Source organism: Ammospiza nelsoni, chromosome 2 (genome assembly GCF_027579445.1).
Source record: "Ammospiza nelsoni isolate bAmmNel1 chromosome 2, bAmmNel1.pri, whole genome shotgun sequence".
Lineage (NCBI taxonomy): Eukaryota > Metazoa > Chordata > Aves > Passeriformes > Passerellidae > Ammospiza > Ammospiza nelsoni.
The window spans coordinates 10953124-10976812 of NC_080634.1; the positions used below are offsets into that span (position 1 = coordinate 10953124).

The 23689-nt window shown below is 41.8% G+C and overlaps 1 long non-coding RNA gene across 1 annotated transcript; it reads right to left on the reverse strand.

Moving 5' to 3' along the window:
• Nucleotides 1-17374: 17374 nt before the first annotated feature.
• Nucleotides 17375-19238, reverse strand: LOC132070085 (uncharacterized). The gene is made up of 2 exons (XR_009417880.1): nucleotides 19187-19238; nucleotides 17375-18242 (listed from the first exon to the last, which is right to left on the reverse strand). It is a non-coding gene; the product is annotated as an uncharacterized LOC132070085 (long non-coding RNA).
• Between the last annotated feature and the right edge of the window lie 4451 nt (nucleotides 19239-23689).

A 23689-nucleotide genomic window follows, 5' to 3' on the forward strand; every position in this document is an offset into this window, starting at 1 on the left:
ATACAATGTTTCCTTTAGCAGCAGATCCCATACAATCTTTCCTTTAGCAGCAGCTCCCATAGGATCTTTCCTTTAGCAGCAGCTCCCATAGGATCTTTCCCTTCAGCAGCAGATCCCATACATCTTGCCCACGTGGCTGCAGAGCAAACAGAGCAGCGTGGCAGTAAACAGAGGCTGGGGTCAGGGTGACCTGAGGATCAGCAGTGGCAGGATGTTCACTCTGAACTGGGATGAGATAGCACATGCTGAGCCAAGCCTTGACTCTGAGCCAGCCTCCCTTCCCCCAGGGCTGGGTGCCACTGCAGAGGATGTGTTTGCAGATGCAGGGCAGGAAAAGGGACTCAGATTCCGTGGCCTCTTCCATATCTCTGTACCTGTAACAATCCCCTCAGCGTGCTGGATCAAACCCTCCTGCATCCCTGCACTTCTCTATTTGCAAATAACAAACATCCAAGCATGTCTTACAGCACCACATGATGCCCAGTGGATGTGCCTGGTTTGTGGTAGCTCCACCAGTTCATTGTCAGCATTGATCAGCTGATCAATTATCTGCCACATGACTCCACCAAATCCTAACAACCTCTGTCAGGAATTTAAATATGTGATGGTATTTTCAAAACACACCTCATTTTCACACAAACAAACTTTCCTAGGTTATGGTTTAAAACAAATCCTCAGATAATCTCTTATTCCAATTAAATTTAATCCCCTAAATAAACTGCAGCAAATTAGAGGCAAAGGTGAGAAGGCTACTGAGGTAAAAGAAAGTCTATGGGGGGATGACACACAAAGAAACTTGTAATAAAAGTTTTCTCATGTACTGCCCACACGTGCCATCTGCACAGTTATTGATTCAAGGTCTGGACTGGTTGGTTTTTTTCTGTTATTTGAGTTATAAGGAAACCATATTTGGCAGAATTTAGAAATGCATTCCTTGTATATAACCATGCTGCCAGTGGTCCCTGGGTGGATCCAAATTTGGTCCTGCTGGATGCAGAGTACAGCTCCCACCTCTGTCCATGCAAACTGCCCCTGAAACAGCACAAACGTGTTCCACCCTCACCATAATTTTTTTTTAATCTGTAAGACTGCTTTTCAGGCTATTTAAATGAAATTTCATATGTATCTGTACACCCTTCTAGGAGCAGGCTGCAGCATCTTTAAGAGAACAGTCTGGGCTTTTCAGTTTTAGTCATATCCTTCTATTCTCTCTAATATGAATTTTAATCTGACACAGATTTTTTTCATACTGAAAATCATCTTTTTGTACTGAATTGTCATCTTTTTGCTCACACTCAGAGTTGGTCTAAACTTTATTAATAATTTTGGTTCTCATTATAGTAGCATTAATAATGAAGGACTCATTTGGCATTAATCTAGACACCATATACATGTTTGTAGAAATTCCACTGCAATCCAGCAGTAGTTTGCTGTTCCTGCCAATCCTGATTGAATATTTCAGCACTACAGCACAAAAATAATTCTGAGAATTTTTGAAGACTTTGGTACACTCTGCATACTTGGTAAGAAGTTTAATGACGATTGTTATTGCTTTTATTGAATTGCTTAAAATGTGTTTAGCTGTCTCATAAACATTAAACTGTCTCCCGTGACTTGCATCACAGTAACATAAGCACAATTATCTAATGCCTTAGCTGCCTTTAACAGCAGTTTAAGCCAATCCAGCTAGCTTTATACCCAGGCCATTTAGGAGAATTCATCCCCCTTCTGAGGTAGCTCTGCTCTCCCATTCAGCGTGGGTGCAGTGGGCAGCAGCATCTCAAACATGCATGGTGGTGTTTGCAGCCCCTGGCTAAGCACAGCCTCAGGCTCATTTCAAATCTAGAATCTTAAATATCTAGTTTAAAAACTGAGACTTCAAGTGACATTACAGATGTCTTTCAGCAAATCAAGGTCTTAAGAACTGAGTGGACTAAAATGATATTGATAATTTCTCTTTTTCTCTTTTTCATCTCAAATCTACCTAATAGAATTTTTCAATAAATCCAGGAATAAAATGTATTTTAAAAAATTATGGTATAGGTGTTACAGTGCCTCTCACTACCTTTCATATAAATTTCTAACAGGGTTAAAGGGGAGGATTTCCATTTTCTAATTGGATTTCTTTCCTAATAGCATTGTCTCAATAAGAAAGCCTACATGGCACATTATGACAGCATGACAGTGGAGTAAGGGAAGACATGGCCATGGAGTAGGAGTCAGGAAAAATAGATCTCAGTTAGAGACTTCCCATGGTCATGAGTCATTCAACCATGCAGCCCTTTCCTGTGCCACATATTTTGCCATCTAAAATGAAGAAGAAATTATGTTGGACCTGTGGAGTTTCCACACAGCTGTCAGAGTGGATGATCAAGCTTCTGCACCCAACAGTCCATAAAATTCAAGTGCAAGCTCATGTGGCACCCTGAGAGAAGCACAGTCAGTGTTCTACCAATGCTTCAGAGTCAGCCAGGCTTAAACAAGCCATGGTATTTCAGATATAGCCCCACTCAGGGTAATAAAACCCAGCACTGCATAGAGATCACATCCAGCTTTTGCCTTATGACATTAGAACCTAAGCCTGGTCCTAAACTGTACCACATTCTAGTCTAGAGATACCAACAAACAGAACAGAGCTCACTTTTTGACCTTTTGCCACCTGATGCCCTTAAAATTAACTCAACACAGCTCAAACTTAGGGCAAAATCCAGCTAAAAGCTTTGACATCTCAGAAAATCCATCCAAACAAAACTACCCAGTATTCTCTCCATGTCTGTGAATAAATGCCACTGAATTTTCAGTTGTTTGTAGCTATGAAAAAGTGGGGCAGGAATAATTGCCTCTTGGCCAGCCATACTCTTGGTTCCAACAAAATGAAATCACAAAAAGAAAATTCTATACTCTAGCCCTCCACTACAATACTACTTGTGATGAATTGTTTCTACTACCTCTAAAACCACTTATGATTTTTAAATACAGAGACTTGTTCGCCCAAGTTAAAAAAAATATTAAAATCACAACCCTGCCATAGAAAGAAAACTCATTCTTTTCATATGTGAAAAACACAAATTATGTTAGATCACTGAAAGTGTTTCTATGCCGGACTCAAAAAGCATAACCAGACAGACCATGAGGAAGACTGACAGCTGACTTCAATACTCACAAGAAAACTTTTAGCTGCACAATTAAGTTTGACTGGACAGCAAATTTTTAGATAGCCAAATAAAAAGAAAATTAATTCCACCCTAACACTCTTCTCTTTTATTCCAGATTGTCTCCACCTGAGCCTGCCAAGAAGAGCATGCTCAGAAAAAAATCTATTTTCTCCCCTTCAGCTCAGCAGTGGTGGAAAGTCCCCACCATAAAGACAGTTATGTGAGTAAAATCATACTGTGTTGCAAAAAAAATGAAAACACCCATATTTTAACAGAGAAAAGCCTAATGAATGATTCAACGGAATAACAATAAGATTTTTAGGAAGTCTTGCATGAAAACATACATTAAAAAGAACAGTGTTATCATAGTAATAATGTATAATTATCCCTTCACATTTATCTTGCCTCAAATAGACTTTCTCAAGAAGGCAAGAACTAATACTCTCATTTTACAGCTAGCATATCATAGAGCAAAATATCCCTCTCAAAGTTGTGTAGGAGAGCACATTGTGGATTCAGGCATCCTGCATAACTTTGCTTTTATTATATAACTCTATTTCAGTTTTAAAAAAGCAAAAACAACCAACCAATCGAAACAAAACAAAACCCCGCAAATGAACCAACCAACAAAACAAACAAAACAAAATACCAAACCCTAAACAAATAAACAAACAAACCCAAAAAAAACCATATGAGATTCTTTGCAGAAGAAAAAAATTGTGTTTGAAGGATGTCTGACCGCATGATGAATCAAAGCCTTACTACACAATTCTGCAACCTGAAGCATCTGCTTGCCAGGTTTCAGAGTCCAAGGAAAAGGAACAGTTTAAAAATTAAGAGATGAAAAGAGATGAAAAAAGCATTTTATCAAATTTCTATAGTTGTTTCAGTACTAAAAGAATTTATAAAACAATACCTATCTACCCCAGTAGGTGCACATGAACTTAAGAGTTTATGTGACACAGTTGTTCAGGAACCCCATTCTCAGTGTGTACTAAGATAATCACATATACCAACCTGCTTTCTGTATTTCCATTGTGCCAGCATTGTGCAAAGATTTTTACTTCCCATATTTAGTGAAAATGCTGTGAGTTTCCCATCTAGATAAACATGAACACATAGATGCACATGCACAACTTTCCTGAGGAAAACAAGGTGAATAAGCAGCTGCATTTTAGGGCTGGAGGACTGCAAAATGCAACTTGTTTTGCTTATTGTCTTGCAATTTTGGGGGTAAAAACGAGGCACAGCCTTATTTTGAAGGCTGTATCCCAGATGAGGGATGTGGCAATGTGCCATCCATGGCAGCTGAGGGCACATTCAGGTGCCTCCCAGCAACCTGGAGACTTGTGGGAAGCCCAGTAAGGACTCAGATCATCCTAAAAAAACAGGCCAAGGGGTTACAGGCCTGAGGCAGGGATTTGGGACATGTCACAACTCACAAGGAAGGGCTTGAATTACAAGGAGCAAGAAAGCGCTAAGACTGAACTATATTTTAAGCATGTAATCTCCCATCATGTGGCATTATTGAGGAAGCTGCTTGAGCTTGGGGGTGGCAGGGCTTATTCTCTTAGTGAGAGCTGGTGTGTTAGCAGGAGATTATGGCAGGGCAGGAACAGAAAAGGAAAAGGATTGCAGTGCCTGTGACGTGGGAGGGAAAGGAGGTTACGCAGCGAGAGCCACAGAAGGGAAAAGATCCACAAAGGGAGGGGGCATGTGGCTGATGATGAACAGGCTGACAGCCTCTCTGGAATAAAAATCAGCTGTTTAAAGTTGGAGCCTGAATCCCAAAGCGAGAAGTCACTGAACGTCCATTTTGAAGGAGGGGAAAAATAAAAAAAAAATGTTAAGTGTGAAATATATATTAGATTAGCAGCCATGGGATTAAGCTAAGCATTGCTGTACAGTTTGCTGTACAGGAATTTTTCATCCAGATATGCAAAACCTGCTCACTTGATTGATGGCTGAAGTCCTCAAAAGCAAGCTGGATAAGCTGACTCTGTTGCTTTCACTGAGGCTGAAGCTGTGCCAACCTTTTTCAGAATCAATACCTGGAGATGCTTCCAAGGCATCACAATAAAGCCTTGGCATTGTTACAAATGAGAAAGCACCCTCTCCAGATCTGCATGTGCCTGCTGCCTTTTGGACAGGTTTGGGCTCCTAAATCTTTCATCCCTCTTGCAGCAAGACAAAAGAGCCACTGTGCACTTAAGGCAGCCAGTGGGGATAGGGAAGGCATTTAACAAGGTTCACTGCAGTTTCAACGCCCAATTTAAACTTTTCCAAAAGAGATAAAAAGTAATAAGGCTGCAAATCCCTGTAGTTAAGACTATCACGTCTCTGTATGCACATAAGAGTAAGCAGCTGCTAATTCAAGTCACTGATTTATATTAACCAGACATAGGAAAGGCTAGACATTTTTTTTTCCCCTAAAAAAATCAATACATGAATTAGTAAGGGTTTGGGGCACATAGGCTCTTGTCACAGTCATTCCAAGTGCTCTTTTGTCATCTTGTCAGGTGGAAATCAAGTAAAAAATGGTTATTACTCTTTTTTATTGGAAAAGGCAGCAACAGAAGCAGTATGCCTGTTCTTTCTCTGGGGATTTTTCCACATATTTTCTGTCTTTGATTTTCAGTATTTCATTTTTGCACTGATCTTCCCTTGTAATTCTTCTTCATTGTCTGCTTTATGTTTTTTGGGGCTCAGTAATTGTCATGACACCCAGTCCCTCTTTTTTAAGGACCTGCAGAGTTTTTAGTATTGCAGGTGGGTCCCAAAACCTCATCAGTGCTTCCTGACCACACCAGGCTTGACAACCCAGATCCCAGAAGCTACATGTATATAAATCTATTATCAAAAACTGTTTGAAAAAACAGTTTAAAAAAACCTTTGCAAAAACTGAGGCTGCTCTTGATAATTCCTCCCCACACCTTAGCTGTTATTGTTCTAGATATTAAATAGGACCATAATGGCCCTTATTGGGCTTTCTTGGGCACCATACCTAACCAGTTCACTCAGGGGCTGTTTTGGAGGGTGGAAAGATAAAGGCAGAAGTGCAGGAGAGCAGGGCAGCACAAGCATAAATAGGAGAAAGCACAGAAGAGATCCTGAACAGAGGGAACTTCAGCCACTATAATTACCAGAGACCAAATTTAACTGTGCTACACTGATTTTTGCAAGAAGGAGCTTCTTATCTATTAAAGATGAAGCTGAGAGCTTCAGTTTGATGGCCTAGTTCCTTTCTGAGGGTATCTCCAGAGATGCAGCCTTCCTGGTGGCTTTAACAGCACCATTCCATCAGTTTCCTTAAATCTTGGATATTTCACTTCACATTACCTCCATTATCAAGTTGCTTTGTTCAGCAGCTTTGAAATATTATATAACACCAATCCTCCTTGTCCCCTTGAATACAAAATATTGCTATTAATCCTTTTGTAACTGTGAATCTAGGTTATATAATTTCTTCTGTAGACTTTTTCTAAAGTTGACAGAAAAATGCAGAAGAGGTCTTTTCCTGATTTAAATTTTAGAACTTGTCTCAAATGAAAAACTACTCTATTGGCCTTTAGGCAGAGTATCAACAGAGACAGAAATATTTAAGCAAAACCTAGGATGCACTGAAAGACAGAAGGTGCTGATAAAGTCTTCTAGGCATTTTCAAATGTAGACTGAAATCATTATAAAAATTAGACATGTATCAAAAATATAAAGCTGAGCTTCTTTGTAATGAGGAGCTTGGTTGTTTTATGGCATGGTATTTTAGAGATCCTAACTTCAATGTTTATCACTTCTTACAAATTACTCAAAAGTTATTCAGGTAAAAAAACCCCAAACATTCAGTCTAGGTGTCCCTGGCACATGGAACACATGCTAAATTTCTGTTAAATACTGTGAGAAAGTTAACAACTAGACTCTCTACATTCACATTCAGAAGCATCATAAGCTAAGTAATTTAACCAGTGATGATAAAATAAATCATGTTCTTTTTAAGGCTATGCACCTAAAAGCTGGTGAATGAAAAGTGACTTTTACCCAGTGGGCAAAGCTGCTAGATGAATTTCAAGTCCTGTAGATTAAAGAAAGAAAAAGTTATCTTTCTCTGTGCATTGAATTCAATTCAGATTCCCATTCAGGTCTGAGTAAACTCAGTAGGCATTTTCCATTTATCTTCAGTGAGCCACAGATCAAGCTCAGGAATCATGCTTCAGCCTGAGAGGAGATCCTACTGTACTGCCATTGTCTCTGCTGATGTAACAGACCTGCAGCTGAATGATCTTCAATTCTGAAATTTCATAGACTGAGAGATAAACCAACTATAATACTTTTAATTTATTAACTGAGAAAAATTAAAATCAGAAAAGCCCACTCTAGAAATGCAAAAAAGGGGGGAAAGCTATATTTATCTTATTTTATCTGGGAAAACAACCCCAAATTTCCAAAATTTAACAATAAAAGGGCTGTAAACAGTAAGTCTATCTAGAGCAATGGCTTCAAACTGGAGGATGAATTTAGATTTAGATATTGTGAAGAAATTCTTCCCTGTGAAGGTGGTGAGGCCCTGGCACAGGATGCCCAGAGCAGCTGTGGATTCCCCATCCCTGGGATTTTCCAAGGTCAGGTTGGATGGGCCTCTGAGCAACCTGGGATAGTGCAAGGTGTCCCTGCCCTTGGCAACCAGGTGATCCCTAAAGTCCTTTCCAACCTAAATAATTTAATGATTCATCAGAAGAACAAGAAACAATGAACAAAGTGTTCACTCATGATTGTGCAAATTACCCACTATGGCTCCACTGCCTCTTCCAATTAATCTGCTCCTTGACACATGGGTAACCCTGGGAAAAAAGGAACACCCTTCCAGGAAAAGCTTCATAATTTACTTTGTCTCGTGCTGAATAGCCTTGAAAGCCCAACAGAAACCATGAGGCAGCATGAGAAAACATCACCCACAGCTAAACAACACATTCTGCTGGAATAGAAAAACCTGAAGCTGCAGGTTTAGGAGCAGATTGGAGTGTGTTCACACTGCCCAGCAAACAGGGAAGAGGAATTTGGGTATTTGCCCCTATCACTGTCCCACTGCCTGGGGAGCACCAAGACACTTCTGGCCTTTTGCTGCTGACTCTATTCAAATCCTCCATTTTCTAAGCTTTCACCTGTAGTCTTGATAAATGAGATCTTACTGTGTATGTTCAATGAGTTCACGAAGATATACAGCTAATCAGAGCAAGAGTAACCTGTAAACACTAAAAATGTCATTTTTTAAAGGAAAAAAATAAAAGAGAGAATGCATTTTCCCCTGGTATACACCTAACTATTTCATGTCGCAGCTATGGTCTTGCTTCTGACAGAATTTTTTTAAATAAGGGCAAATTTTTTTTCCCTCCAAACCAGCCTAATTTGTTTGTTTGTTTTTTTGTTGTTTTTCGTTTGTTTGTTTTGTTTTGGGGGGCTTTTGGTTTTGTTTTGATTTTGTTTGGGGTTTTTTTTTGTCGTCTAAAGAACCACAGCAAGCGCCAATGCTTGTAGAAATCTAGAAGAAACATATTTGTGATTAAATTATTAACCAGGACTTTCTATACCAGGAAGGTGTGACTGGAAGTATCAAGGCTGAGACAGACATTCCTCTGCTTAAAATTCAGTGTGAAGCATATGGAAAGTGAGACACCAGGATGAGTTTTGAAATCCTTATGCAGAAGAATGTGGGAGCCAACCAGCTGCTGTTTGATTTAGATTGTGCAGTGAATAAGCAGTGTCACCTGGCTACAAAAGGGAAATAAAAGGTTAATAAAACTACCTAGGTTAATAAAATACAGCCAGTATTACAAGAAGGAAACTTTCCTGCATTCCTCTGTCAATGCAAATATTGGCTATTTCAGCCCTTCTGCTTAATGGGAGATTTCAGTACTAGATACATCAAAATATGTAGGTTTGAACCAGTTCTAGAAATGAAATTCTAACACAACAGGATTTGAAATAAAGAGTATTCTGGTTCAAAAACAGTTACAGGAACTTGCCTACAATGGCAATGCATTTCAGGAGACTGCCTGAATACATAAAGGTAATTTCAACTTAATTATTTTTTCAGTTATGTGAAGATTTTAGACAAATGTGTGAACACATGTTAGAATTCCTCACTCTTCATTGAATCACTGGGCTGCAATTAAAAGCCTGGACCCTAAAAACAGGTATAAAACATGGCATGTAATATTTTTTACATCAATTTTTGGAAAAAGTTATGTTTTTCAAGATCCCCACAGAAATTAATTTTCTGGCATGCACAACCATCAGACATCATACCTCTTTGCTTATGGGGGCATTTTCACACCAAGCTTTCACATTTGCTGCGGTTGATTGCATTCCATCCAGAACTTCCCATTGAATTCTAAGGGCTCTAGAGAATGCCATCAGCAACCTAATGTTTTCTACCTTTCAATTTAAGTTTCTTTGAAGCTAAAAATAGACTTTTCAGTAGAACATCTTTCGTCCTTATACTTTAATTATATTATTCTAACCCAATAATATTTTTACATTGAAAATATGCACAGCTGTGATACTTCCAGAAGATGTGACACCTTCAATTTTATTAAAGGCCTTATTAAAACTTATCCAGATTTCTCAATGTTAGATGCTAAGCTGTGGTTACAAGGCTCAGTTTTATCCTAGAAAATGTGCTTCTGTAAGTAGAATATGAGTGGTTATTTTCCAGTTGTTCTGTAACTTAAAACACAGCACTACTAATTTCTGCAAAACAACAAACTCAACAAATTTGGGTACTTTTTTTAAGGAGCCTATGTGGCCCACAGCAGGATAACTAAGAAAAAGGTTTGGTGATCTCTGGTTTAGATGTCTATTGAATGACAACAAATATCATGGTGTTGTGCTTGCAAACCACTGATAATCTGAGCTAAAGCAGACCAGCATTGGACAGCATTTGACCAGTGAATTCATATGACACATGCCATGATGCTCCCTACATAAACTGAGCTGATATGCTCTGAGGATACAATTACACTTCTGATCCTAAAATACATAACCTTGGAGAGAGTTCCTAGGAAGGAAAACAAGAAAAATGAGTAACCAGCATTTCCACTGGGAAAACAATCTCGCTTTAGTCTGTGGTCTCTGCCAAATATTCCCACAACCAACTTTAGCCTGCTTTGGAGGTTCACAAACAAGTCTAAAAAGTACTCTTAAAAAGCCCAAACCAATAAATAAACCATAACCAAACAAAAAAAACCAGATCAGATATTTATTTTACCACCTAATGACAAGCACTGGTACTATACTACTTGGCAAAAACTAGAATGCATTTATGAATCTGTGAAGCACAAGTTTCTCTCTGAGATCTCAGGACTTGAATTTTACTTTTAACTGCTTCTGACTCAGTCTCAAGTTTGTATTCAGACTGGATGGAACTGGAGAATTAATTTTTACCTGGTATGTAAAGTTGTACTTTGAACCAGCCACAAGAAAAGAGACCATATGAATGGCCAGGACAAGTGGTGTTAAATTATACCAAAATTACTGCTCCACACAGAATTATCACACAGGCAACAATTAATGGGAGATACCACTCAAGTCCAGTTTATGCTTCAGTAAGTATCAGAGTTCAGAAAGTTTCCATCTCAGTTTCCAGCACATTTCTCTCTTAATATTTGCACAGCAATATTTTCTTTTCCATCCATGACCTGTCTTAGAATTTTTCTGCTTGTTCACACTTTTCTATTGAGAAGTACATCTAAAATACTTAATCCAGATTTGACCCTTCTCAAATTTAAATCTCAGCTTCCAACTGGTGACAAATTTTAAAATGCTGATTTTTTTTTTCTTGTACTAAGACCAAGTAAATCATTCCTCTAGCATAGATGTGCAGACCCAAAGTGCTTCTCAAAAACCTGAGGCAGTCTTTAGAAGGATTAAAAAACTATAATAGGATAGCCCCTCAGAAATCAATAAACAAACATCTAATAATGTAATGCACACCACTCAATTTTCTATATCAGGTGAAACATTTCTCAGTAATTGAATTTACCTCACATCCTTTAGGAATGTTGATGATCCACACAGCTGCCTGAAATTAAAAATAGGAATATGATTCTAAGTAATTTTATTTAACACACAATAGAAATTTATCACTGAAAGACTTGTGTCAAGGATCCTACAGCATCTTATCTAAAAGGATTGTGATGAATTTTCACTTGATTCAGCAGTTGCCCATGTTTTTATTACTGAAGCCTCCAAACACCTGGCAAAAGCAGCACTGCCATGATGAAATATTTCAGAGTGAGTGGTGCTGCACACTAAGGGAAACTCAGACTGGGGCAGAGCTCTGGGGCTGGATCTCTGCTGACCTGCCCCTGCTCTCTCTCTGCACTTCAGCATGGCACTGCAGACCCTGCCCTCTAATTCCTGGCCTTACAGCTGAATTGGGGGTGAGAAGAATGTAAAATGTTCTATTTCGGTTTTACCTACTTCAAAGAATATTTTTTTTTTTTTCCTATGGAGCTACTACTTGGAGATAGGAAAGCAAGGAATGACCTGGTAAGATTGCACTATGAACTACTGCCCATTGGAATAAGTCTGTGCCTTTTTTCCACAGAAAATGCAGTTTTACAAAAGCTGTTGTTTTCCACAGCACCAGCTTCTCCTTGCTGCTGTACACAATGTATTTTCAGAAACAATATTTTAGAAAAAGGTGTGCTATTGTAATTACTGTGCTAACTGAAAAGAGGGACACCAGAGGTACCAATCAGCTGATGTGAACCAAAGGGGAGATCCTGGTGCCAGTCTATAAGCCAAGACCTCCATCCCAGTGATGTTTCATGCACTGTGTACCTCTGGCACACACAGAACGAGCTGTTTGAGAGCGCTGCCCTGTGAAATTCGCAATGATTTTTGCTCAGGAAAAGAGGGATAACAGAGAGCCACCCCCTCAGCAGCCAGCAAAGGCAGGGTGGGCACTGCAAACCCTGATTCCTGGGAACACGCAGCCTCAGGTACAGCCGCTTCCCCAGGATGGACGCGGCCACTGCACCTCAGCACAGGGGCTGAGCAAAACTAACAAGGAACAAAACCCAATCTGATGCTTTCAGAAATGAAGTCATGGCCTACTTTTACTTCCTGACCCCAGGCAAATGATTGACATTGGAGCAGACTGTGACCTGTTTAGACTGGTTTAGTGTGTCAACTGCCACCTGGTTTTATGTCATTGAACATGTAATGAGGCTCACTAAATAAGGCAGACCTAACCTAGAAAACTGCATCAGTCCTCACTTATATTTTTAGGGTGATTTCTTCTCAAATAAATTAAAATACCAACCTGAGTCATTCACTGTGAAAGTCTGTACAAGCTTTCCTGTGCTATCAAGAGACATTAAGGATTCTAGCCAGTTACTCGGCGTCACTTTGTTGTGGCTTAGGTGATTTTTCTGTCTTTTTTATTAATTTGTATTTTTTGTTTATTTTTTTAAATGAACTCTCATTTTTTGTGTTGAAAACCTGCAGAGCAATGGCATGCCAGAACCAGAAGCTTCTCTGTTTTCAAGAGAGAGAAAATACCAACACAAAAAGTGAGAAGTCACGTGCCAGCCCCAGTAACTGGCTGATGCTGCTGCTCTTCCCCAGTAACAAATTAACATTAACTATTTTAATTACTAACATTGGACCTGGGTGAGGAAGCAGGAATCCTGCTGCACATTTTCCTAAAGGTGACAACACAGTTGTTTCTGATGGGATTGTCCTGGGTGCCCTGCTGAGAGAGCCATTTTCACCCTGGAGCTAAGCTACACTGCCATGGGGATGCTCAACACTCGCTGCCTTCTCTTCTCCACACTCCAACAGGGAACCAGCCCTGTCAAAGGGCAGGTTTGAGGTAGCTCTGCTGGTGGGCAGGACTGGGCTGGGAGAAGCCTTGTGGCCCCACAAAACCCCCAAGATGGGCCATAACAGCATGGCCAAAACCAAGCTCCATGCTTGGCTTGCTGTCACAGAGATGTATTCCTGCTGCTGCTCTCCTAGTAAGCTCACATGAGAAGTAGGGCATGTGTCAGCTGAAGCTTAACCCTTTTAAAATTTTTCCCCTGACTGAACACTTCTTAAAAAAGGATGATGATTTAGTCTCATTTTCAATGTTATTGCAGCATTGGAAGGTCCTGGATTAGGCTTTTGGGCGTTCAGTCGACTTCTGGATCTGCTACAAAGCAATGGCTTTAGGCAGTGCCTCTGTTTTGAAAAATATGCAGATACTTTCTGTGAGTTGTTCAAACTGCAGTGCTGGGTCTAAACTCCCTGACCTACTTTAACTTGGTTTTTGAGTGGCTGAGTTTCAGACTTATCTGCAGTTTATCTGGATGTCAAACATTGCTCAGTTTTCAGAATTATTGTGCACAGCTCTGTCTGCAGTCGATCTCTTCTCTGGGTAGGTGGTTTCCTGCCCTAAATTTCCATTGCTAATTGTAGTCATTCCTAATGCACACAAAAAACACTGTTCCAGGCTACAACATCACCAGTGCATGCTCTCATCCCCAAGAGGCCTTCAGACATCTGGGGCATTATGCAGTTAAGTACTTTCACATCTGAACATATTGAAACGAGCACATGCAAAAAAAAAATAATTCTTGCAACGTGCTTGTTGCCTTAAAACCAAACAGCTGGCAGGCTCTCAGAGCACCCAGTCCATTTGCAGGGATGGAAAAACCAAGTGTTTGAGGAAAGATCAGCCACCAGGAGTCACACGATTGTGTTGTCAAACTGCAGGAGAGAGATGAGCATCTTTGAAGGCTCCCTATTCACAGAGGCAGCTCCTAAACTGTGTCATTTGTTGGAAAGCACAGCCCCAACTCCTAGTTCCTGGTGAGCAGATGCTGCTGCTCCCATCCCTTCCCAGGAGCTGTCTGTTGTGACAGTGTTCACAGGGGTTCTTGGGTGAGGGAAGAGATGAGGATCTGACTCCATGTTTCAGAAGGCTTATTTTATGATGTATATTACATTAAAACTATACTAAAAAAAATAGAAGAAAAGGTTTCATCAGTAGGCTAGCTAAGAATAGAATAAGAAAGAATGATAAAGGTTTGTGGCTCGGGCTCTCTGTCTGAGCCAGCTGACTGTGATTGGCCATTAATTACAAACATCCAAGATGGGCCAATCCCAGATGCACCTGTTGCATTCCACAGCAGCAGATAATCAATGTTTACATTTTGTTCCTGAGGCCTCTCAGCTTCTCAGGAGGAAAAATCCTAAGGAAAGGATTTTCCATAAAAGATGTCTGTGACAGTCTGTCGGCATCCCTGCTCTGCGGCACATGCCAACTGTTACCAGGAGTTTTCCTTGCAAGGAATGTTTGTGCTTCTCTGCAGGCACAGTGGTGCAGACTGAGGTTTCACCAATGTGAAAGAAAGAGCAGCACTTTCAGAGGTTCAGAAAGCTCCTCTGCCCTCGCTGGGTGCGTTTTGGTCCCTGTCACGTGCTTGGTTTGTGGAGCGGCTGAGATTCCCCCCAGAGGCTGACACTGATGGCTGTACTGACATTTCTCCACATCTCAAAACCCAGGACATTGCTCTGACCACCCTGGAGGACTTGAGATCCTGGCAGGGGGCTCAGGGACCTTGGCACAGAGTCCAAGACACCTGTGCCTTTGATTTTAGCCCATGGAAACAATTACCAACTTTGTGCAAGGAGTTACAAGCCACAAAGGTTTGAATAGAATGATAGTGAATTTATCACTGGGTGAAAAAGTAGAATTTGGGGTTTTTAGAATGGGGGTTCAAGAGGCAAGATGGAGGAACTTAGGCATGTCTTGTCCTTCTTCTTCGATGGTGGCACTTTTGGATTGGTTTAGGGTAGAGATGGACTGTCTAACATAGGTGATAGGTATTGGAAAATTATTGTAAATAAAGTACACGTAGGTTTTAGTATAAAAAGGTAACACTGCCCCAAGGACAGTCAGTGTGCCACAAACTGACCTGCTGGGCAGATCTCAGCAGGTCAGAGAAAGAATGTTATAGATAACAACAGATAAACAACCTTGAGAACCAGAACTGAGGAATCCTGATTTCTTCTTCAAGCACGGGGCCGGGAAAAAAGACTTTTTAACACCTTGGGAGCCATTTCAGCAACACAAAACCCAACATCCACACATGGCATACCTTGCTGAAAGGCCTGTGGAACCCTTAGCTGGAAGCCAGCATCAGTTCATGCACTGCCTCCTGTATGGTGCCAGCATCTTACTCCAAATTTCTCCACGACAGCTCCAGCAGGTTCACATTTCCTCAGACTACCTTGACTCTGAGTAGCTCGTAGATGTGGCACAGTGTAGATGCCCCACCAGCTCACAGTATTTTTACTTTGTCCCAGCAGCACCCCAAGACACTGTGTTGGTGGGGATCCAGCTGGCTGCCAGATTTCATTGAGTCACTGGCGGAGGAGAGCTGCCATCGGCAGAAGCGCTCTCCTCACGCGCCATCTCCTCCTTCCTGAGCAAAGCCCAAGTGCCCCTGAGAGTCCTGGCTCCCAGAGCCCTCTCCTGTGACATGGCACAGCCCTTCTGTGCTCCCAGGACAAACAGGGGCTGCCCACACCCAGCCCCTGTTCGGTTTTAGTGAGTGCCTCATACCTGACCAGGTCAGGGCAGTGCACGCCCCAGCCAGAGCAGCACATCAGTGGCACCAGGGCAAGAGGGTGCAAAAGGCTTTGACATGATCCAGGCAGGCCCAAAATAACCTCAGCTCTTGGCAGAGCTCACACAATTTGTGTGAGGAGACTTCAGGGTAGTCAGAACTCATTCAGAACTCATCAGGAGACGCAGTAGATCTGCTTTTAAAAAACACATTTGAAATGTTTGGAAAGTTCCTCTTCTTCAGCTTGGGGTTGTTCCCCCCACCCCCTCCATTTTTGGATTTACAGAGCTATGTCAGTGGATAGTGCACATCCTGCATGCAAATTCCATATATTTTCCAGCTGTTTGGAATATACATGGCTCTCAGATGCCACCAGCAAATGCCCTGCCTGTGCTCCTCCTGAACAAGGAGAATTGTCTCATCTGAGTGCACAGCAGACATTATTTTCCCTACTTGCATCAGGGCACAGGAGCACCACAGCAGGGCATGGCAGGGCCTCATGGCCAGTCCTGTCCCATCACCACATCCATGGAGCAGAAGAGGCTCTGGAGCAGCACCAGCTCTGCCATCAGGGAGGCAAGGGACAGTGACAGTCTGTCGTGGTGCCAGCGCCCTGACGCACACTCCAACAGCCCTGGTTATAAGTATTTCTAAACAAATAACCTCACAGAAGAAAACACTGGAAATTTAGCACCAGCAAGGACTCATCCTGACCCACAACCTGATGATCAACACAAAAGTGGTCCAGCAACAGAGCCTGCTCCTCTGCTTCAAGCTACACCTGGGTGCTGGCAGTAGGAGTTAATGAGTTTACTTAAAATCCCCCTCCTGGTAAAATCCTTGCTCCCTACAATGCAGCTGTTTACCCTGCCAGGTGCAAACCCTTGTGGCACAGAAATCCCCTTTTTTTACTTTTTTTTTTTTTTTTTTTAATAGGAGCATAAACAGAAGCTTCTTCAGCAAACCACAATGGTTTGTAAACATCCATACGAGGAACGGTTGCCCACTGCTCCTGCAGGCACCTGGTTTCCCAAAAGGAGGAAACATTCCCTACATGAGGCATGGGGCTGGGCAGCTACAGGCTCTAGAGACAGACCATGGTGCTGTGCCTGCCACTGGATCATTGTCTGCTGTCCTGGAACTAATTGTTTGTCCACAAAAACAGATGATGGTCTGATTAAAACAAAGCATGAAAAGATATATTACTCCTCCTTTTCAAAGTCTGCATGCTCTCTATGTACCCCAGTGCAGGTGCTCCTAACTTGGCTTGAAAAAATACATTCTCTCAAGTGGTAAATTATGCAGATTCATTGGGAATACACTGGATTTAGATTCAAAAGCCCACAGTTGTTTTTGCAAGAGATCTCTGGTTTCCCTGGAACAGAGACACAGGTTCAGGCCCTGCCCTGGCAGAGCCACATGCAAGAACCAGGAGCTAATCACAGAATGCCTGAGAGAAAAATTTCATGTGCTCCATACCAGCAGCCTGGCCACATGCTGGACTTCTTTTAAGCAGATAAGGCTCAATCACAACACAGTTTATCAAATAATTTCTTGTTTCCAGAGCCATAATTTACTTTGATATAAAAACATAAGCCCCAGAAGTGTTCACAAATTTAATGTTGTGTTCTTTTCTTTGTTTAAGCTGGGACAATAACAACTTACATTAAAAATCCTAGGAACAGTTCAGAGTGACACTGTACCATTATTAAAAAAGCCCAAACAAACCACCAAGAAAGGCACCATGGGAATTATAAAAGATGGGGCTGGCACTGGAGATGAAATTCACAGGCACGGCTGAGTTTGAAGTTGTCATGGCACCACTGCTACTACGTGTGAATCACAGCACCATCTGAAAAGCAGCAGCTTCTCCTGCATACAAAGCAAGCAAAACCTCAGAACAAACTGTTCTGTACCTCCCAGGAACTCAGGGTTCACTCTGATCTAGTTGTCTGGATCCAAAGCTGAAAAAATGGTGAGATTCTGGAAAAATTAGAAATTTTTTCCAAGCTAGGCTGGACTCCACCTTGCCATGACATTACGGAGTTGCAATTCTACAACCTGTGGATGAAGTCAAAAGCACCAGAAACAAGAACTTGCCAATAGAAAAAATAAAAATTAGCAGAATCCCTGGCAGTAATCAATGCTTTTATTGCTATTATCACTTTTGTGCTCTGCTGCGCATTGTAGCATGGATAATTCATCACTATCTTGTTAAACTTATTTTGCAAATTTTCCCTTGAATATGTGGGCTAAGGTTTGTTCCCTTTATTGCTGTGCTCCTAATAATAGTGTGCAGCCAAGTGTAAAAGATCTTCTGTCCTCTCAATTAGCAGACTATTAAGCTTTCCCCTAAGAGTAATAAACTCCTGAAAACTGGCAGGGGCAGCAGTCCACAGATACATCTTTTTTCCCCAAACTGCAGGTTTCTCTTTCCAGATCTGTGTGGAATGTTCCAAACCAGATTTTCCTGAGGAGACATACAGAAGGTATATTCACAGTATTTACCATACTAAACAGGTGAAAGGTGAGCTGGCATACAAGCAAATATTTCAAAAAATATTTCTTTCAACAAGTATTTGCTCATGATACACAAATAATCTTTAGAGATTCTTTCTCAATAACATATATTTTTTCAAGTAGGGCCACAGGGTCTCTGAGCATCCCTGGAAGAGACAGCTGGAAAAAGCAAATATGTTGTCAGGATGGTTGAATTCACTGGCTTAGAAGCATCTGTACTGATATGAAATAAATGTAGGAGGCTATAAATTCCAGAAGCCTTGCTCTGAACTGAGAAGCTGGGGAATGCAGAAACTGAAGACAATGGCAAACTCTTCCCTCCCTGCTCCCAAGTGCACATTCAGATATCTAGAAAAGGGTATGTAGTTTACCTAGATTTGTAACTAAATGCCCTGTTCTTCAGTCCAAGCCTGGGTGTCCCCCACACAGAAGGTGAGCAGGGTCAGGCTGGAGAGGTGAGGAGTTTCCACATTTATTATGTTACACCACAGGAGAGCCAAAGGTCACACCCAAAAGCAACAGGGCTGCTCTGTTTGCCCAGTGCCAAAGGTAGGGCTGGGCACCCACAGCTTAAGAGGTCCAGGGGCAGGAGATGTTCTTGCGTAAGTTTTGAAAAGGATAAAGAATTCCTCCCTGAAATTTATGATCTGGGAAGAAAGATTGTCTGCTCCTTCTCTCCCTAGTTTGCTTAGAGAGCAGCCAGGATCATCTGCTACCCAAAACTTGGCTCCTCTGTGAGTGTGCAGCCCCAGTGAGAAGACAATAATAATATGGTAAATGAGAAGGTACAAGGAGGCTCTTTTATAATTTATAGAGTGGGTAAGTGTTGTCTTATATATCAGGAATTCTATTATCATTATAGTGCAAGGGTTCCATATTGCTAGAGTTTCCTACCTCCTTGATGTTTCTTGCAGGCAGCTCCTCTGGCACTGACTGCTCCTTGTCCTCACAGCAGCCGACTGATTCCACCACTCCACTCTTTTATAACACTCTGCTTATTGGCTACAGCTGTGGCCTGTTAACATCAGGCCTGCTCCTAATCTTTAGTAATTGGTTCAGCTGCAACTCTTTGGGGGGTAAGATTGCATTCTGTACCACCTTCATTTACCCACACTGTATCCCCCTTCAGGTAAGGTCTTCCACATCATCAGACTATGTTGAAAACTGTGGCTGGTTTGAAACCTGCCCAAGAGCCATGCTAAACCAGCCACAATTTGTTATTTTCTTGTCCCTTGTAACCAGAAACCAGCAAGATTCCCAAAAATTCACTGCTAGGAAGTGCCATTGCATTATTTTTCAGCTTGCTGTGATAAGATGGTACTGTCAGCACTAACCTTTAACCAAGCAAAGCCTAGCCTTGGGTTCTGTGTGGGGACCACCCCCACAGCAGCATATACTTCTCTGTTAGTTAAAACCAACTCAGTATAAACCAAGGGAGGCACCTGGCCACTCAGAATCAGCTCCCTCCACATGGCTTTTCCTGCTTTTACCTCACTACTGCTCATTTTCCAAATCCAGATGACACTTTTTTTTTCCTCTAGGCAATTTAATAAGCAAATTTTTTTTCATCCCACCTCTGATCTTCCCTTTTCTTCCTTCATACTTATTGGGTTCATAGATTTATTTTTTTAAGGTATCACCGGACAACCCCAGAGCAATAGGTCCCCTTCTGTTTTCTGATCACCTCCATGACATGGGCCATAGATAATAATTTTTGTTTTAAATTAAGAAACAACACACACCTGAAATAAGGATAGGCAGTGTCCAGGCAAGGAATTAATTAAATGAAGCTGAATTAATTAAATGAAGCTTTGCCCTCCTCTACTCTTTTTTTATTTACAATTTTTCTGCATTTCCTATGGTATTGAATGCTCTGGATTGAATCAGCTCCCAAAAACCATCTCAGTACCATCTGTAACCAATGTTCCTTGACTAGCTCCAAATCAAGCTCAGTTGCCATTTTGTAGTTCCATACATCCAAATGATTTCCCCTTTCCTTCTTATCTTTCCCTCTTGATCTTCAAAAGCTCCCTCAATCCCCACCATAAAACCTTTCCTTCCAGTCCAACCTGCCTCACTTTTCTCCTGTTTCCCCCAACTCCCTCTCCAAGTGGGAAGTCATCTTCCCCCGGCATCAAGGATAAAATTCAGAGGAGCTGGTGTCAGGTCCACTTAAGTCTTGCAAAGAATTTCACCTCAGATGACTTTCCCCTCTCCTGCTCCTCCTCCAGACTCATTCCTTTCACAATGCTTTTCAACAATGACCTCAGCCAGATTCCTTCACTACTGCTAACTTGTACCAGCACTTAATGTACTTTATGTGCCTGCAGTGGTTTTTTCTGAGTTTGTAATAGGCTGCAAATTCCTTGAAGCATGTCTCATTATATTTTTGTATAGCTCAACTCACTCTGCCTCTACTTAATAAATAATGGCTACTCTACAAGAATGCTCACTACACACCCCTCCTGCTTTAAATACCAGCCCTTGCATTGTCAGCTTTCTTAATTTTTCTTTTGTCTGCATGAGTCATTGTACCATCTTCTGTGTGTGTGTGTGCTTACACATTCATGCTCATTGACATTTCTCTCCACAGAAAGAAATGCTAAAGTAACCCTCTGCACCAAAATTTCTGACTTGGCACATAAATCTAAACAGTTTGATTTAGCTGCAGTGTCAGCTTCAAAGATTTTCCACTTTTTTATTCTTTTATTTATTTTATTCTACACTTATTTTTTTATAAAAGTTCCCAAAAAAAAAAAAAAAGCCTAACCAGAGAGTATAAAAGCACTGTGTTCTCCAAGAAAAGCTATTTTAGACATGAGACCCAATGTTTAACTTGCCCTGCTGTTGCTATAAGAAATATATGGCAGATGATAAACAAACAACATGCTAAAAATACACAGAAATCTTGACTACTGGAACTAAGCCTAAGTGAAAGAGCTTTATCTTGAGGGGCACACAGTGAAGTGGAGCCTGGCTGAGAAAAACACTGGCTCCCACAAGCCCAGTCACAATCAGGCACTTTCACTGCTGCAAGGTCTTATTTACCTGTCCAAGCCTATTAGGGGTTAGACCTGCTCTGCAATTGCAAGCCTGGGGTCAGCTTTCACAGGTCTCAGGTACAAATTACAGCCAGTGTCCTGTTTCTGCTTTGGTTACTCACTGGCTTCAGAAACCTTTCTTTCATTTTCTTCCCTCACACTGGCTTTTAAGTTTGCTCATTTAACGCACTGCAAGCGAGTTACATTTCCAAAATGTTTCTCTTGCAAGTACATTTTAACCCAGTTCTACTCAAAGGTCTCAGGTGAGATAGCCCAAGCAGGGGCAGGGTTAGGGAGTGTGATTTAAATAACCAATGCAGGCAGGAAGCTGCATCAGAGTAGTGGAGTTCACTGTCTGCTCTGTGGTCTGTCGCTCGCCCAGATGTTTCTGACCACATCATAGCAGTCCCATCACTGCCAGGGGTGTTGCCATCTGATAGAAATCCTCACATTCAGGTGCTTTAAACTCAAAAGGCCAACCCACATTCTATGCATTTTAACACACCCAAACTTGAAATACTGCAAATTACATTCTCTTGTCTATGTCACATACATGTGCAGCTGATATTCCACTAGCACTGAAGTCTCTCTAAAACAAAAACTCTTTTTTCACCTATTTAGCAGAGAAATCCTGACATATAGTATGACCATAAGCCCCACCTGAAATTTCACCAAACTCCAGAGTAACCTGCAATGCAATCTGGGGTTCCTCAGTAATTATTTGCAGACCATCCCTATTCTGTGAGGATTGTGGTAGGAGATACAACCAGTCACAACAGGTTACAGACAACCCCTGAAAGCAACACAGATCTGTTTCACATAAATGCTGTGGAAAGAGCCACCCTCGCTCATGGCAGGAAAACGGCAGCAATTGCTGCAGAGCCCAGGTAAGCAGAGATGAGATAGCAGCTGTGGAAAAAGAAAATACAGTAAACAGAATTCCTGCTGTCACAGGAGTCTTACCATTTTGGCTTCATGACCTGACCTTGTTTGCTCAGAAGCAAGGCATCCTGGTACCACAGCACTGCTCTGGAGGTGCTTTTCTGCATCTCAGTGAACTCAGCCCAGCCATCCTTCCTGCAGCCTGGGGATGGAGCATCTGCCCCGCTGCCCACTGTGCTTGCCCCAGCCCCACTGAGCAGCAGCAGCAGCCCCTGTGGCCAGCAGGGCTCCCTTACACTGCCCCTTTTATAGCAGCACCTCTTTTAATCCCTGTCAGGTCTCAGGAATTTGAATATCAGATCAAAAAGAGCATCTCTCTGAGCACTCCTTTGACCAGCATAGTGCTGCTGCTGTGCCCTGGCCTTAAGGCATTTCTGAACAGAGGTTTCTGTGCTTCACCACCTTCAGATTTAAACTTGAGGGTGATGAAGCACAGAATTTTGCCCCACAAATGCTGCTCTCATCCATCTGCCTCTTCCCCTCCTGGTTGCCCCTCCAGAATAACACCTGGATTGAGCAGAAGAGTGAACCCTGAGCATCCGGAGTGAAACTGCAAAAACCAAGAAACTTTGCCCTGCCCAACAGATGTTTCCACACTTGTCAAGAACTTGATCTCCTCTGCTCTCCTCTGCTTCTCTGAACTCTCTGCTTTCCCTGCAAGGCACAGCATTCCCTGCCACAGGCAGCCACGTTCCACATCAAAGGGGACAGCACCGTCCCGGCTCCTGTGGAACCTTGTTTGCTTCAGGCCAGCTGGGCACAGGCTCAAAGGGTGACACTGGCACAGCTGCACCATTAGTGCAGGCTAACAGGAACACAGGAGACGACTGGAAACCAGCTGCTGCTCCTGCAGCCCATAATGTGCTGCCAAAAATCTCCATATCCCCTTGATCCCAACTGGGAGACAGAAAAACTGAACGAGGCAGGGATTTCTACAGAATCACACATGACCAACATTACCATTTACTGCTCCAGGCACCCCAGGAGCAAGGCACAGCACTTAGCCTGGGTCAGAGGAGGCTTCTGTTCCATGCAGGAGCTTCCTGGGACTGTCAGGAGACATTTTGCAGCAGCACTGTGCAGTGTTACAGGCATAATTTGATATCAAACAAGTGATAGCAAGCCATATTTTTCTACTAGAAGCCCAACAAAAATGGTTAAAAGAAAAAGAGATAAAGATGGCAGGAAAACTGGAATAGTACCTTTCTGACTAAAGAGAGCTAAGCTTTGAAGTGCTAGGCAGATGTTGGAAGACAATGAAAAAATCTGTTGAAAATACTGAATAAATAAAATTTGGTTTTTTTCTTTCTTATCTCCAGACCTTTTAAGTTTTAAAGAGTGAGATGCATTCAATAGGATAGCTACTGACAGTTTCTAGACAATTATTCCTTCCACTTCTAAATTAACAACTGCA